Below are 17155 nucleotides of genomic sequence, written 5' to 3' on the forward strand. Positions count from 1 at the left end.
ACAGAATTTTTATTTTTCTCTTAACTTTATTCCCTTATTTTCTCTTAAACATATGTAAGTGTTGTAAGTCCAAATCCTAGAAAATACCATTTAGAAGTTTTGTGTTCAGCAGGGTCTGAATACTTAATAGGGTTATTTTTTATTTATATTGCATGTGATAAGACCAAATTAGATCATTAAATTTTAACATTCCATGGAGGAATGATAATGGCTTTCTGGTGATGTCAAATACTTAGTATACAACTTCTGCATTTAGTTTTCCAGTGTGATCAGCATCTTATTTTATTGCACAGATGTCACTCCACCAAATTATTATCAGATTGTTCCATCTTTAAGTAGATAATTCTATGCCATATGTTTTGTAGGAATTAAGATTCTTCCACTGGTACGTACCATATTGCTCTCTCTTACTAAATACAGTTAGAGAATTAATGCTTAATAGACACATGCAGTGAACACTAAACCTGCTGCTGGGAAGGACGTGACACAAAAAGGGGAGCATCACTTGATGTTCTTTTCAACTGTAACCAATCTATTGGAAAAGAACTAGCAATTTAAACTCAAGACTTGTACATCATGAAATTGCAGCAGCGAAGATAGAAGGACTGGGAATTAATGCATTTTAATTCATTGATAAGTTACCTCTATCTTCTGAGAAAATACGAATATTCTTCAGCATCTGTTGACTGAGAGTAAAACTGAGGATGCACCATGCCTTGCAGAATCAAAAGTTTGTGAACACAGATATCTTAAGGGAAAAGGAAAACTGGGTTCAAAAGAGTCCTAAACAGAAGAAAAATTAAGTTAAACCAAAAGCAATTATTGCTGCTTGGGTCAGGAGCACTGCGTTCACCCATATTAATTACAAGCGTGTGTGAAGTATCTGTGCTACGGGACAAAAATGGAGTTGAAGTTGACCATTCTAAAACTAGATGCCCATCTTCCTGAAATAATTTTTCTACGGAACATTTACTCAGCAAATCATATACCTGCTACATTTTATGATAAAAAGTCAAAATTACTCCTTCCAATTTCTTCACTATTGCAGACAAATACAAAAGGCAGTGGGGTGGATTTATTATATGCTATGTCTTCCTCCAAGGACAACATTCCTATGGAAAATGTCAGCTACACGAAACAGAGCACCTAAAAAACCTACTAAAAAGTTCTTCATACAGTACCAAGTTAAATGAAACATCATCCAACAAAGGCCTGCAATTACCACAGGAATTCCCACAAATAAGCTCTTTTGTTATGTACCTACCAAATGAGGTCTGGATTGTGAGGTTCATTTCCTTCTAATGTTTATTTCTTTCAGGCTGATTATGGAGGAAATTGAAAAAATAAAAAGATACCAAGCAGTACATTTCAAGTACAAATAGCTACCTATTTTTTCCTATTTTTTAGGCACAGGTTTTAACCAGGTTGAAATTTTATTAATGTTCCATTTATGGGAATCTTAACAAGCAGAATTCCAATTTCAAGTAAATGGTTCTAGTGACAAAATGAAAGCAGAATCAAGATGTTTATTTCTACTGCACAAGAAGCATTTTTATGTCCTTTCTTGTTCTTTTGAACTCAGCATTAACCTCTAGAAAGAAATATTCCTAAATCATTCCTATTATATGGTTTTTCAGATTTGATTAATATCCACAGAATTACATGCATGCCTTCCCTATGTTTTTTCTTCATTTGACCTGCCCAGCTGCCCACTCTAATACTAAGAAGAGAAAAAAAAAATGTTATCATATTCTAAAACTGTTTTTACAGACCCCAATCTAGAAGTTCACTTCCGCCAGGCATAAAAATTTAATTGTGATGCTAGCTTAGATATATTTGTAGATTGCCTAAGTGTTTTTTTCATATTTGTACTGGGATTAATATACTTGCAAGGACAACGTTTCTAAACCCACCAGGTCTGCAACAGAGCTACAGGATTTGGTTACCCAAAACTCTGGCCCATTTTGGTGTCCTGGATCCAGCCTATATGGAGAAAATCGGAAAGCTAAAATGCATTTATAAATAAAATTGTAGTTTGCTTTTCAATCCAGCTTCTGTATCTTTTCTGTCTCTCTGTGTACTAACTCTGCTTTTTTCAATATAAACCAAGGGTGTTTTCCTCTACTTGCTTTCAAAAGACTCCCTGTCAACAACTTTTTTGGAACACAAATATTCAGAATTTCATAGTCTTTCAGGTGAGTTTTACCATGCTCTTCTACAATGGTAGCAACACTTTTATATCACTGCTACTACAAAAAAAAAAAAAATGTTACTATCTACCACTGTATTTCTTTTATTGAATAACATCCTGTAAGGTTCATGCAATCATCAGCTACATAGACCCCCTAGGTTTTGGTCATTTCTAAGAGATGAGGTCCCAGCTGCCACCAGAGGTCCATCTTTTTACACCTCTGAACAAACAAATGAAATTTAAGTGTTCACACTGCTGGCTTACACACCTCTGCTAAAAGCCGTGCCACATCACTCTCCTGCACAACAATACCACTTTAGGACTAAAGTGACATTTTTCTCTGCATTTCGGAAGAGACACCAAGGGGGTGACAGGTTTGCATAACTGAGAGAGAACAATTTAGTAAAAAGACACCTCCCTGCCATGGTTTCAGTACTTTAAAACAGTGGAAATTAATTTCTTCATCAAACACAATATAATAATAATTTAAAAATATCCATGATACTAACCAGCAAAAAATTACCAATAATGTAGTCCCATTACCACCACTCCACACTTTTGTAGGTCCAGCTTTCATTCACAGCTTGAATTCTTGTGCCCAACACTTCCTACCCTTCCAGCTGATTTTGCCTGCATCCTGTTACTCAAAAATTTTTTTTTGTTCAAGTACAATTTCTAGATTTCTGGTAAAGATAAGTTTCGCCACACTTGCAAATGTTTTACATTTGAATAAAATGAGAAACAAGTAGTAGATTTGTAATAATTACAGGCAAAAGAATCTGTATCAATCTTCTCTGCTTCAGCTAAAAAAACACTCCCTCAAGTAACCTTAAAGTTCATGATTCCTACAGCCAAGAGGAAACAAAGCTTTAACATGTAACTGGGCTCAAAAGTTTTCTGCAAGCCTTATTTCCCAATCTGTGACCAGTAATTCATGCAGCTTTTCACACCTCTGTTAAATGAAAGGTTTTAATCTTAATGGAACAAATAAGTTAATGAAAAACAATGTTTAAACAATGAAACACTGTCCACGGATATCAGTTTTATACAAGTCTAGTCCAGATGCCTAAGATCCTATGTGTAGTCTCAGCTTCTTTATCTGCCAGTTCTTCTATAAATAATTCTCATCTTCCTGACAATACTACTTTTCTAATAATTTCAATTGTCTCAATTAGTGTCCCCAAGCCATTGCATTAAAATACATCATTATGAGCTAGGCTTGGAATGAATGTTTTCTCAATTAAGAACGTGCGCATCGTTTCTTATCCTGACAACTGGGAAATTCAGTTACTTCACATAACAATAGCCTCATCCTAGCTTCTTTAACATTCTTGCTATTGAATTACAGTATTATGTATGCAGCAACACAAGTCATGTGGACATAAAATAGTGCCACACTACTCTGCATATTTTGCACTCCTCAGTTCAAGCGTAAACTAAAGCCATTCCTACTTCCAAGCCATACACTCTGTTTAAACACTTCCTTCTCACATGAAATACACAGTGATATACAGGTGCACAATGCTTATAGTACTACCATTAACCTGGTGATGTACATTATAAGAATTACCAGGTGACGGAAAGACTTCAACATCGGTTACAAGTCAATAACACTAGCTAACTTCTGTAATTTTACTATAAAACAGGCACTCCTCCACAGATCGATGAACTGTTTCCACAGAAAACAAACAGGGAGTAAAGGCCGTGTATTTAAATATATCATATTCTCAACAATGTAAAAAACACTTTCTATCTGTCAAGAATGATCTTTTTCAGTTTATGGAGATTAACTGTTAATTGATTAGAAAGCTGACAGTGCATTTTAATACACTAGAAATTACTATTCCTTTGTTAGAAACTCAACTATGATATCACATTACTTTAATCCATGGTCCCAGTTACAAAAGAAAGTGAAAATATTGGAGTAACTTGCACCAAGAGACACATTACTGAGAATCACTGTGGATTGGACAAGCATTTATGCTACAGAAAGCTTTGACACTATGTAATTTGTAGCATAACACAGAATATAAATTAAAAGGGAAATTCCAATATTTTCAAAAGTCATCTTACACTTGGCCCTTCTGTGCCTGTGTCTTGGTCTCAAATGACAAAAGGATCTTCTGTTAATCACTACTTCAAAGATACCCAGCTTGACAGAAAGTACTGCTAGTAGCTATTTTAAACTTCAACTATGAAAATGTTCTTAGAAATAGAAGACAGACACACAGAATGCTGATATAAAAACATATACCAAAGACCTTTGTACTTCCTTCCAATCTTAAATTCCCAAACTTATTTAAAGTCACTTAGAAATTTCCAGGTAATATTTTCTGTTTCAAGAAACCATCAGACTATCACCCAAAGGAGCCTAAACACACACAAATCACAAACTGACCTCCTCTTAAGTTTGACTTAAGAATGTTTCATCTTACCTCTTTCAGTAAAAGTGAATGGTGCTGCCCAGAGAATACAATTATCTTCTTAAAAATGCATAATTGTAGTTCTGTCAGTAATAAAGTAAAATAAACTGGTACTATTGGATATATAATAAAAGTTGATCACCTACCCAAACATGGAAAAAATTCTCATAACACAAGTTAGTGTACAAAAATAGCATCACCTGTACGTACTCTACAAAATACTGGCAAAAAACAAAACAAAAAAAAAGAGGTAAGGTTATCAACATAATATATTTATTTGAGCTCCTACATATTAAAAAAAAATCTTATATTCCACTCATCTAACTTTGTAAGGACACGACAACACTCTTAATGGACACTGTTACAATTTGCTAATTAACACGGATTGGGGAAAATATAATATAGCCTGTTATGCTTTACTGCCCCCTGTTTAAGACATCTGACAAACAACAAAAAACAAACAAACAACAACAAAATCACCCCATACTCCTCACCCCCTTTCTTCACTTTGGAAGACTAATTTCTTTCTAGCACCTTTTGCTCAGATCACATTTAGGTAATTGTGTCCAGTTCCCCCCCTTTAAGAAAAATGTACATGAGAAGAATGAGTTTAGCATAGGTTCAAGGCAGTCAGAGAAAAGAGCATGAGAAGTTTGAGATTAACACATTTACTATGGAAAATGTTTGAGGGGGAAACCAACATCACTCCTCTGCTACTTAAGAGTTAAACAGAGTAAGTGTGATGGATGACAAAAGGGTAGAGACAGTGGTCACTCATTGAAATACAAGTGGTGGAGATACATACAAAACACCTGACAACTTCATCTACTTATCTTTACATAGCAGGCTTATAAACATATACTGAAAATGGTAACTTGCACAAGGTTTAAAAGCCAGTAAATTTTCCCCATCACTGATTACAGAATGTGACTATTGAAACTCTTCAGTTACAGTACACATTAGGTTTTATAAAATTCCACTAGTTAGCAAAGGAAGACAAATTAAAAGAGACTGGTTGTATTCCAAGGTAAATACAAGAATGAGTGTTTAACAAATCCATAACCTTAAAGAGTAGCTTATTCTCAGATGAAGAAGTAGGAAATACTTTTTCTGTAATACTGACGAAGGATCAAATCACAAAAAGCAAAAAAAAAATCCCAAGAAAACTGAGCCTGCCTAGTTAGAATACTTCACTTCTGAGCACCAGGTCTCAGGGTGTCTCCGCAACTAATTTAAAACCTATCAATTCTGAACATCAGGAAATTTCAACATGTAGTGGTCAACATGCACTGAGTATAGTTACAATAAACTAGAGTGAAAAGATGTATGATTTTTCCTCCTATATGGAAGACTTATTGTCATGCTTTCAGTTTTTATGTACAATATTAATGTAATCATAAATTGCTCAGCGTTTTAGTAGTCATTTAGTCTAATACTTTGGATTCAAATTAAAACTTTAATCATGCACTATAAGTGGGCTTTCTTTTTGATAAAGTAGTTATCCCTGATAAACTTTATTACTGCTCATTAGACTTCATGACTACTTCAAACAATTAAGACCATTGCTACTTAAAAACTAACACATTTTAGGAAAAAATAGACTGTCTGAAGAAAACAGCTATCATTAATAGCATAGAGATTCTACAAAGTGACTCATTATGTGCAACTTCTGATAGAGCTGTATCCCTGCTCTCACAGGGCATATTCTAGCACAGGCCTTCTGTCAGCATGGCTGTACTGAACCATTTTAAGCATGGTTTCAAATGCACACCAAGAACAATGTTTTGAATGTATTCTTCAGCTTCTGAGAGTGACGCAAGAGCTGCTTATTGCCATCAGGTGAACCATTAAGTTTGTTTTAACTGCAAAGGAGAACAAGAACCAGGAGACATGTGTAGAAAACAACAAAAGGCTGACCTTTTCTCCAACTATAATCTTTGTACATAGCATTTATTTTTTCTTCAGATTCACAAAGTTTGCTGAATGAGTTTCTCAAGAATAAACAACTATAATAAATCAGACTTCTCTCATCTAACAATTCTAACAATGGTATCTTTCAAAAAAGCACTGTGTCTGAATCTTGGCATTTGTTGTGTCCAGTCAGACATGTTTAATGCGAAAACACAAGACTCCCTTAAACACATTTAGGAGCAAGATACACAGAACCATAGCTTTAACTTTTTCCCCATGGCACAGAGACCTCAGTAACAACAATTTTATGCATAGCATTCATGAGGCTTTCTCAGTGCATAGCAATTTTGAAAGTCGAACTAAACAGACTTGAAAATGAGAGTAATAATTACAAAGCAAAGCATACAAGGGGAAAGAAATAGTACATATATATTACTGTTCTTTCCCTCACCACTAACTCTGAAGGCAGCTTTACAACAATTTTGTAAATTTATGTGCTGGTTTTACCTTGAAGCACCTGAGGGGAGGGGATACCAGGAAGTTTCTCTCCATAGGAACTTCCTCTGTGAATTGCTAGGACCAATTGAAGGCTGGTTTAGTTGTTGATAGCCTGAGAAACCATTTGGAAAAGTCGGTTGGCTCCGTGAATCCCATTTGAAGCAAGTAAACCCCAGGAAAGCTCTCGTTCATTTCCATCCTCTCACAAGGTAACACCGACCCGGCCCGGGCCGGGCAGGGCTGGGCTCGGGAGGCTGCCGGGCCCCGTTTCCAACCAGGAGCCCCGATAACCAAAAGAAGCCGAGCCCATTGCTGGGATCCTGGCCCTTTTCCCGGTGTGTCCGTGTCTCGGGGGGCCCTGCCCTGCCCTGCCCCGGCTCGGAGCAGCCCTGGGGTGGCCGAGCCCGCCCGGCCGCCCTCACGGGCTGGGGGGAGGCAGCCGGGCCCGGTTCGGGAGAGCCCCCAGGGCTTTGTGTGCTGGGCAGGGCAGAGGGAGAACCCCCGGGCTGCGGCTGGAGCTGGGGGCGGGCAGCGCCGGGGGAAAGCCATGGACACACGGCCTTGGCACCCATTTCTCCTCTGCATGGACTCTGCGGTTTTCGTCCTGCCCCTCCAGCGTGGCCTGGGCACCCCGAGATCCTGACACAGCTCCGGCATGGCCTGGCACAGCCCCTGCAACTTCTGGGTGAGATTTTAACTTTTCCAATGCTCAGATAAGACTTAGAGACTTTCCATCCTTCCTTGGGTGAGAGAGAGAAGAACAGAAGGGATGCACCAAAGTCAATGAAGCAAAAGCTAAGTTTCTACATGGAAGGAGAATGAGGAGACACCATAAAGATTTTTTCAGCCAACCTTATTTTCTAAGTTATAGGGGTGGACTGTACTACATGAAAAAAATTCCTTTAAACCATGAAAGAAAAGACATTGGTGGGGGGGGATGGAGTGAAGTGCAAAGTGTTTGGAAAATCCTTTGCTCCGAGGAAAAGAGGGGGATCTCGGTTCCTGGGAATGAAACATGAACAGAGAGAAGTGAGCTGAAGAGAACTTTTGCCTTTGAGTAGCCCATCCTTACGAGTAACACCCCATGACTTTTTACCATGGCCCACAGGCACAGCTTTGGGAAGGCTGTGGGGCTGGGAGGAGTTTCATGACGGCAGATCCTGGGTGGCTGTTAATCATGGAAAAGTGGATTTGGGAGAGAACTGGTTATTTCCTCTCTTGAAAAGATCCTTATAGCTAAACAAAAAGAAACTCCTCTCCTTAAAGTGAACTGAAAAGATTATTTAAGCAAGGAATTGACTGAAGTGTCTCAGTAGGTTGTTAAGATATGAAAAAGGGAAAGAAGGAAGTGGTCTGAAGATCTACTCTGAATTTATATTTATTTTTTCTTGGTGTTATTAATAAAGTTGTTCTTTATCTCATGGTAATTTTTAAGCCTGCTTTGCTTTTACTCCTAATTCTATTTCACAACAAAAGGTAAATATATTTAAAACTGGCAAACTGAAACTATGACAATTTATGTTACAAAAGCTATTGCCTAAGACTACAATTAATATCAAAACACTCATTATTTTCATTAACCATATTTTTTTCATAATATAAACCAAAAACTTCAGTTGGACTATACCAGAAAAGAAGATAAAATGGCAGGTTATGTTAACATACCTGTACTAACCTTCATGAACGAGCACAAGTTAAAAAGAATTTTAAAAAAGAGGAGGGGGAACACTAGTTAAAAACCAGCACAGCTATCCATAGTTCAGAGAAAACAAGTGCTTTCATTTCCCAGGCATATTAAAATTACAGAAACTCACTACCACTTAAATTAGTACACGTGCTAGCACAGAAATAAGATTAACTTCCATTTTGCAGTCTGACTTGTGCCGTAAGTCAATGTTCATGAAATTTAATGCCCTCAATGCCTCAAACTTCACTGTAGAACAAGTCAGTTCATAAAGCAACACTGTTTTTCCCAGAGAATATGCTGTACCTTAATAATCACCTATGGTATCCAGAGAATTGCAGTTATACTGCATTTGTCCCTAAGAATAGAAAGACATATCTTAAATTCTCAGCATAATAAAAACTGAAGCCAAAAGTAGCATAGATGTAATGTCACATTTTTAAATGTAAATGTGACAGGCATTTTAGGAAAGACAGATTCCAAAATGAAATATAGCAGGGGGATTAGCAAAGCCACTATGATTCAAATAACAGTGAATTCTCCAAGGGTTCAAGCTTATCTGAGTCTCAGCAGCAGCATAACAAGCAGAAGTCCAAATCACAGATGCAGGGATTTTAAAGCACTACAGCAACACATATATACCACTAAATAAACCATTACCATGAAAATGTAGTTTCTTAACAACAATTCTAGATGATGAACCTTTGCTTGAAGATTAAAAGCAAAATAAAAGCAGAAATTGAAAATGGTCTAAAAAGTATAAATCACTGCATCGTGTGCCTATTGCACCATGGCATTGGCAGAGGGGAACTGCAGGGGCAGCCTCCACGGGGAGAAGCCTGAGGTTGCCCAGTACTGGACACCACCCATTCCAGCCGGCCCCATGGACCAACCCCTGAGGTATGACTGAGCCCTGCAGCCAAGCTGATGGAGACTCAGAATAAACATGCCTAACAAAGGGAAGAGCTAGCAGTAGAAGGGAACACAAAGTAGAGTGAGAAATGGTGGAGGGAACATCAAGGTCAGAGGACGAGAAGAGTAAGAGGTCTCCATAGCAGAGCAGGTACTTCCCCAGCAACATGTAGAGAGTCTGTACCAGAGCAGTTGGAAGCCTAAAACAACTGAGACCTTTTGGGCAAAGCCCACACAGAAGCAGAGGAAAAGTGAGAGAAGGTAGAAGTGGCAGAGAAAAAGTTCTGTACACTGAGCACATATCCTTTTTCCCCCTGTGACCCTCAGGAAAGCAACGGGTTAAAGGGTCAGGAATGAAAGGTGAAGTTTAACCTCAGAAGCTTAGGAAGAAAGGTGTTGTTTTAAAGTTTGTTTCTCACTACCCAACTGTATTTTAATTGGCAACAAATTAAATTAATTCACAAGTTGAGTCCACAACAGTAGCTTGTGAGCAAGCAAGCAGATGGGCGAGTGTTATCCTTCAACTGAGGCTAAACCATTACAGTGGGGCAAGTTGAGAACAGGAAAGAAACTACACAAGGACAAATGCACTGTATTGTTTTCCGTCACACCTAATATTATGAGGAACTGATTTAATCCGTGGGGAAAAAAAACTGTAAGTGTTCCAGACGGTGTTAAAATTCTCAGTAAGACACACAATCTCAAAACTCTCAAGAAACTGGAAAAAATGTCCAAGACTGTAACTGACAGTTTACTATTTTACTCTGCAAAAGACTAAGTCACTTTCCGGGGGTCTGTTTCAAAACCATATTGATTTGAGTGATGTATGTTATTATGGTACTACACTTAATGCAGACAAAAGATTTCAGGCAGAAATGTGTGTTTCATTGATAAAAAAGTAGGAAAATCTGACAGCTGACTCGAGGCAGAATCATTTCCTGAATCATTTCTGTTTTAATGCACAAATTGGATCTTTTCTTATATGGTCAAATTAATATTGCTGGGAGATCTCGTCATTTGCACTGTATTTTTTAAACATTATTATTGTCCCATTATGAATTTTTTTGGCCCTTTGTTATCTTTTCATTGGTCATTCAGATTATTTCCTTTAAACTTAGAAAAATATCTAAATCTTAAGTGGACTTCCTTTTTGTTATTCTTGAGAGTCAGTGAGTAGGGTCCTACTGTAATTCTCCACAATTACAATCACTTACACATCCTAAGAAGTTACAGTTTCAAGGTTTGTTTTCTTTTTGTTTCCATAAAGTCAGTAGCTTTCTGAAGATCATTCAATTTGTTGTAATTCTACAGGCTCTCCTCTCCCAAAAGATGGCTTTCTATTAGGCAAAGCACAGGGCTTTTACAGCTTCTCACTTTACAGAGTGCTATGAAAAGAAATTATTTTCTTAAACATAACACAAAACTTGTTCAACAGAAACAAGCTCACACCTTTTTTCTGAGGCTGCCTCACTTGACTCTTCAACTATCTCCTTATCCAATTAAGCACTGTTGACAAGAGCACTGCTGAAAGCTATGAAGGAAGCCGTATCAAATCTTCCTTGGCAACCATGACATAGGCCACTGAAGGATTATCACTGGTCTCCCAACAGCTATGCAGAAAACCCATGCTGGTTTTGCACCAACATTTTATTAGAAGAATTTTCATAGTCTTATTACTACCAGCCTGTATCCACCCAGAAGCCACAGTGATGTAAGCTACAACGTAGGCAAATTTCCATTTTATGAACTTTCCCCATGGCAGATTTAGAAAAAGCAAAAAAGCAAAGTTGCCAAGAGCTTTCAGCACCTTGCATATGCTGCAGCTCTCACTGCTTCTGCCAGCTGTACAGCTGAACCAGTGATAACGCCGGCTGGAAATTTTAGAGTAAACAGACATGACTCCAAAGGGATAAAATTAAATTAGCTTCTGGCAAAATAATAAAATAAATTTTAAGAAAAGGAAAACCTAATAAGCTGAATGTACCATAAAGAGTTTTGTAGTAATATCTATGAGTAAACTCCTGAATGCATTAGGTAGCGTACCATGCTCCTAAACAATTGTGTGCCAGGCAGCTTGCACACGTGTTTTCAAAGCACTACAAATAAAGAGTAAGTGCCAAAGTCATTATCCTCCTTTCCCTGAGCTAAAGAGTATCAGACACATGCAGCTACTGTTCATGCTAATCATCACTGCTGTAAGACAGAACAGCAAAGAAACAGACCCGCTTGGTGTTTCTGACTAATAATTTCTGCCTTAGAGTACTTTAGCTAATAAAATGTAGAATGCAACAAGCCTTTTAGCACCTACCAACCATACTTTGCAATAACCTTCCTGAACAATACTGAGAAATTATATCATTTTATAACTTGTAATACATAAATAGACTATTTCACTCAGTCCAGATGAACAAGTACCATCAGTACAAACAGATTTTTGTACATTTGGCTATGACAAACAGAAACAGATGGGAATCCGCTTTCTAGCTACTATGTAGAAGAAAGAACATATGTAGGTTTCTTAAAACACAGTAAAAAAAGTTTTTAATCAATGTTGGACATTTGCGGTGCACCAGTCTCTCTTTCAAGAATCAGGGTTAGCAAATGCACTATAACACATTATTTTCATAGACCAATTTATTTGGTCTTCCAACAACAATGAAAGCCAAGCTGGACTCTCAGCAAGTGTTCAACAGTCCTAAAGACCATATCAAAGTTCAAGTACAGAAGAAAGATGCTGAGTACATAGCCAATCACATTTTGTAAAGCGCACACAGACATATTCTTAGGAAACCAGAAAATAACACTAACCACCACCTGAAAAAATGCTTTAGTGAGGATATCGGAGATAATACACAGAGTAGAACAAAACAGGAATGTTTATATTAGTGCAAAAACGTCTTAATATGCTGATTCTAGAATAATATCTATTCCTTTCTGAAAGGTGTCTTTAAAGATTGAGATACTCAGGCATATGTCCCTGTGACAATCTGGCTAAAAAAATGTTTGTGATGACAAACAAGTTAATCTTTCTCAAATCTTTCATAACATCAAAGCAGAACAGTTTTAGGCATATGCACTCCATGGCATTTCACAGAAGAATCATGAAAGTCGTGGATAGCAATCTTTAGACTGAATGTAAATTTCTGTGTTGAGAAATTTAATCTGTAAGACAGATATAAGGGAAAGAGAAAAACATTAAATCTGAGGATTTCTCACAAGCATAATCTTCGATATTTTTTTTGCCACATGAGGACCAAACTAGAAAATCAAAGCACAGAAGAAAAGATGGCAATCTTACTTGTACGAACATAACAGTCTAAGTAATAATAAAAGGTTCAAACAGACCTAAGCATGCTGGATTTTCTCACTATTCAGAGTTAAACTGCTGTTAACAAGTATTGCATGTGTTATCATCAAAACCAGCACTGTACACTTAAAACACTATTTTCATTGACAAACTGGAGGTGGAAAGGAGAATTTGTAAAAATGGCTTTTTTTTAAAATCCGGATCTCAACCATCTCTTCAACTTCATAAGCAATACACTCCACTTCTTTTAAGCAAATAAGAAGCCAAAGTGATCTTCTTAATGGCTTAATGAATATAAAATCTATTTACAGACAAAGGATAGAATTAAAATTTTAGGACAACAAATAGATTGTGCAAACAGTCTTCTCATTATTGAAAAGCAATCGTTGCATCAATCCACTGGTAAGGTAAAGGCAGAGACTAAGTACAGTCTGAAATATTTTAATTACAGTATTTTCAGAGTAAATAATCATTTATATTGCTCATATCCAATATTACTTAATAAGCAAAAATTAAGAAATAAGCAGAAAAATGAAGGATACCAAATTAAGCTGAAACTCCCAACTTATTTATTTCACTTAAGGAAAGAGTTTTAATATACTTGGCACTCTAGGCACTCTCTCCTCAAAAGTTGCTGAGTTGAAGAGAAAGGACTAAAACCACAACTTGAGCTACTCAATAAAGGAAAGTTTTTAATGCTTTTTTAAACTACATAGAATTTAGAGGTGTCAGTTAATCCTATTAACTAAAAGAAGGCTGTTTTCTCACACTATAATATATGAGGTATACTCAGCCTTTTCACAATAATATTCCTTCATTTCCCTGATACTCCTGAGTCTGACCTCAGGCCTGAGTTTGACCCAGTCTATCTAGATGATCTTCACCGATTTGCAAAATATTATTTTCTGCAACTTCTCCTCCTTAGCATGGAGGCAGATACCACTACAGTTGCGATTTTCTTTCTGTGATTAACTCAGTTTAAGTTATTTTTACGTTTTTATCCTACAATGTATAACTTTTTTCTACCTTTGTAATTAAACATATAAGGGCAGGTAGTTAAGAAAAAAATGTTAATCACAATTTGCAATTTTAGCAGGTCTTTCTAAAAAAATGGAAAACCCTAATATGCAATTATTGGGATATCTTGTTGAGATTTACTACCTAAGAGAAAATATGAGATGAATTCAGCAAAAAATTAATTTGGAATTCTTAAAACAGAGTGTAGAAAAAAACAGTCGACATAAATAAATATTCTGATGAATCTGCTATAAATTAGGAGGTTTTTGTCTTAGAAACACCTAAAGAATAGATAGATATTTACAAACTTTTTCGTCAATTTAGTGTATACTCAAATTTTCCAAGATCAAAACTTCTTAGAACTTTTGTGCAAACTGAAAACTTTTACCTGCTATCAATAGCACAAATTTCTTGTGTACAACTTCAAGTGAAAATACATGTAGAAATAACGAGATAGACAGATAGACAGACAGATGCACAAGTTTTTAAAATTCCACACACACTTGTGGTTGCATAGCTCTTAATCTCTTGGCAAGAAATTTCTGAAAGAAAACTAAATCCAGCTCTATTTACTTGCTACCAGATCACACACAGAATGTGTTTGGTAGTTACTTGCATTTGCTTGAATACAGGTTTCACACAGAAATTGCAACTGCAGTTGGGGGACTCCAGATTCTGTTTATTCTCCATTGAAAAATATTTTTCAGAGCTGTTCTAGGTACTACACAAGCTCTTAAAAATACTTAATGACAGCTATTTCATGATCCAATAGCCTTTCAGCGAAAAAATATTCTCCTAAAAGGTAACATAATCATCTTTCATGCAACTAAAGTATAGCCTCTTTTGTATTTTATTTTGCTTGGGCATAGAGAACAAAGGTATAACATTGCCTTTTAAAAAAACTCATGAAAGGCTTGTAATATCAGGCTTCAGTTTTCCCTTTTTCTGACCAAGAAAACTGAATTATTTCATTTTTCATGTAATTCTTACTTAGTACCTACCACTACTACTCTCTCATTTTCATACTAGTATTTACTGGCATCTTCTACCCAAATGGGTAAGAGCTCTCCAATGAAACTTCATCAGCTTCGGGTGAAATAGTCAACTCACATATTTTCCATAATAACACTTGTTAATGCAAGATGCTAGGAATTCAGGAGAAAGGTGAAAAAATTTATTCTTCATCTAGTATCAGCATTATAGGTAACTAGAGAAGAATTTGTGCTGAGCCCTGAATTCTCTTTAACAAATTCAACACATTTAATACCAGGTGTGTACAGTAAAAATCAGTGCATTTAGAAAATGTCAGATAATGTCAAACTTTCAATTATGTATTGCCATGATTAACCTAGAGCTGTAGGAGAAGTATTACTTTGAGCTGAAACTTGCAATAGCACATTGACACTATGTTTTGTTTATGCCCAATACTATTTCTTTATTTTTAAAATTTTCTTTCTGGGTCAAAAGTACAACTAGTTTTACCCAGTTTAGAATATTATCTTCACTAAAAAATATGCATGCTGATGACAACACAATTCTCTGAACACAACAGGACAAATTGGTAGCAAATACTGCATTGAAATAGCCAACTTCCCTATCACAAAGGATTTTCATTATTCAGTTCCTGAGAAACTCATAATTTGTGAATGTTTGAAAGTAAGGAAGTCCTGTTCCTTTGTCCCAGAAAATTCTGTCTGGTTATCCTTGCTTTTCCTCAGGGAAATTGTGGCAGTTAAAAATAACCTTGTCAGCCAATGTCAAAGACTAAATACTGTCTTCACTACTAAAGTCTTAACAGTTCAAGTTATTGTGGCAACTGTGGTAGGGCGTTTGCTGCAGACACTCCTGATCTCCAAAACCAGCGCTCATGCCAATAGTCCATTAACTCCAGCAGTATTAGAAGCTGGCAGAATACCTCTAACTTAGCTGCTGTCAGAAAAAAGTAGTTCTTAAAAATAATGCCTGAAACCCACCCTCTCCCCTTATGACCCAACTGTGGGAAGGAGATCACCTAAATCCACAGCAGAATTAAAAGGTAAAGTAGAAAAGCTAAGAAAATTTGGTAACAATGGTCCAGTGGCCACAACAAAACCCGCAACGCCTTCAGATACCATGTGATTGCACTAGACCTGCAACAAGGCAAGGTGATAAATGTAAAAGCATACCTGGTATATCCTAATTTTTAACGTTCCATTTTCAAGCAAAAGAAACCTCTCTTGTAGCAGAATTTTTTTCTGTAAATGTGCATTTAGGGATATTTTCCCTATAATGAAGACTATTTTATCTTCTAACCATAGTAATTAGTCTCTATCATAATTTACTTACATTTCCCATAAATTCCTGTATCTTTAGATCATTTGACATTCTGTCCAGTAAGATGCAGAAAGTATATTCTTTGCATTGTATGACAATAAACTGGTAGTTTGGGAAAACAGTAATATAATCACTTTTTTTTCAGATAAATATAAACTTGTGCTAAGGCACTGAACCAGATTCTACTCTCTGCTAGAAAGGTTCAGAGGAAATAAGAAAAGGCTTCAAGTGATCACTGTTTCTTATGCATTTCCTTTTCTTTTGTCTGTAGCTGGAGGCCAGTTGCAGAATAATAAATATTGCACCCTTCAGGCTGTTTTTCTTCCTGTTACAACAGTTTCTTTCAGAGAGCTATTCAGTGACAGAAACCTCCAAAACTCAGAGTCCCTCGTTACTTGTCACACCAGTCTGATGGTGAAAGACAAAATCACCAGTCTACTGAAGTGGCTCCATATCACTCAAGGATTCCTTAATGTCAAAAAAAGTTTCAGCCTGGTGATGTCTCCAAGGCTTCCTTCTAACATGGAAAGGTGGAACGAAACACAGGAATTTCTGGATATAATCTATTACCTTAATTATAATAATTTATATGTCTTAAGAATATGGAGATAGTAATACATCATCAGATTTTATCAACTGCTCCACCTAAAAATTGAGGTAATTGAGGAGGGAGGAAGACAGGCAGAGTATTTTAAAAACAGTTTTTAAAACTAAGGAAAGCAGAGAAAGGTTGAAAGTAGTTTCTATGATCATTTTGTGTAGAGAAATTCAAAAGTGGTTAGAGATAACTTAATTCATATTTTCTGCAGGTTTTGATGTTACACTATTCCAAACTCTTAAAAAACTCCACTGTGTCACCTATATATTACATCCTTTGAAGCTAAATCAATCTTCAGGAA

General features: G+C 36.5%; 1 protein-coding gene across 1 annotated transcript in view; it reads right to left on the reverse strand.

Moving 5' to 3' along the window:
- KDM4C (lysine demethylase 4C) overlaps positions 1-17155 on the reverse strand; it is a 236830-nt gene that overhangs the window by 138251 nt on the left and 81424 nt on the right. The gene's annotated exons all lie outside the window — the stretch shown is intronic.

This window comes from Cinclus cinclus, chromosome Z, assembly GCF_963662255.1.
Source record: "Cinclus cinclus chromosome Z, bCinCin1.1, whole genome shotgun sequence".
NCBI lineage: Eukaryota > Metazoa > Chordata > Aves > Passeriformes > Cinclidae > Cinclus > Cinclus cinclus.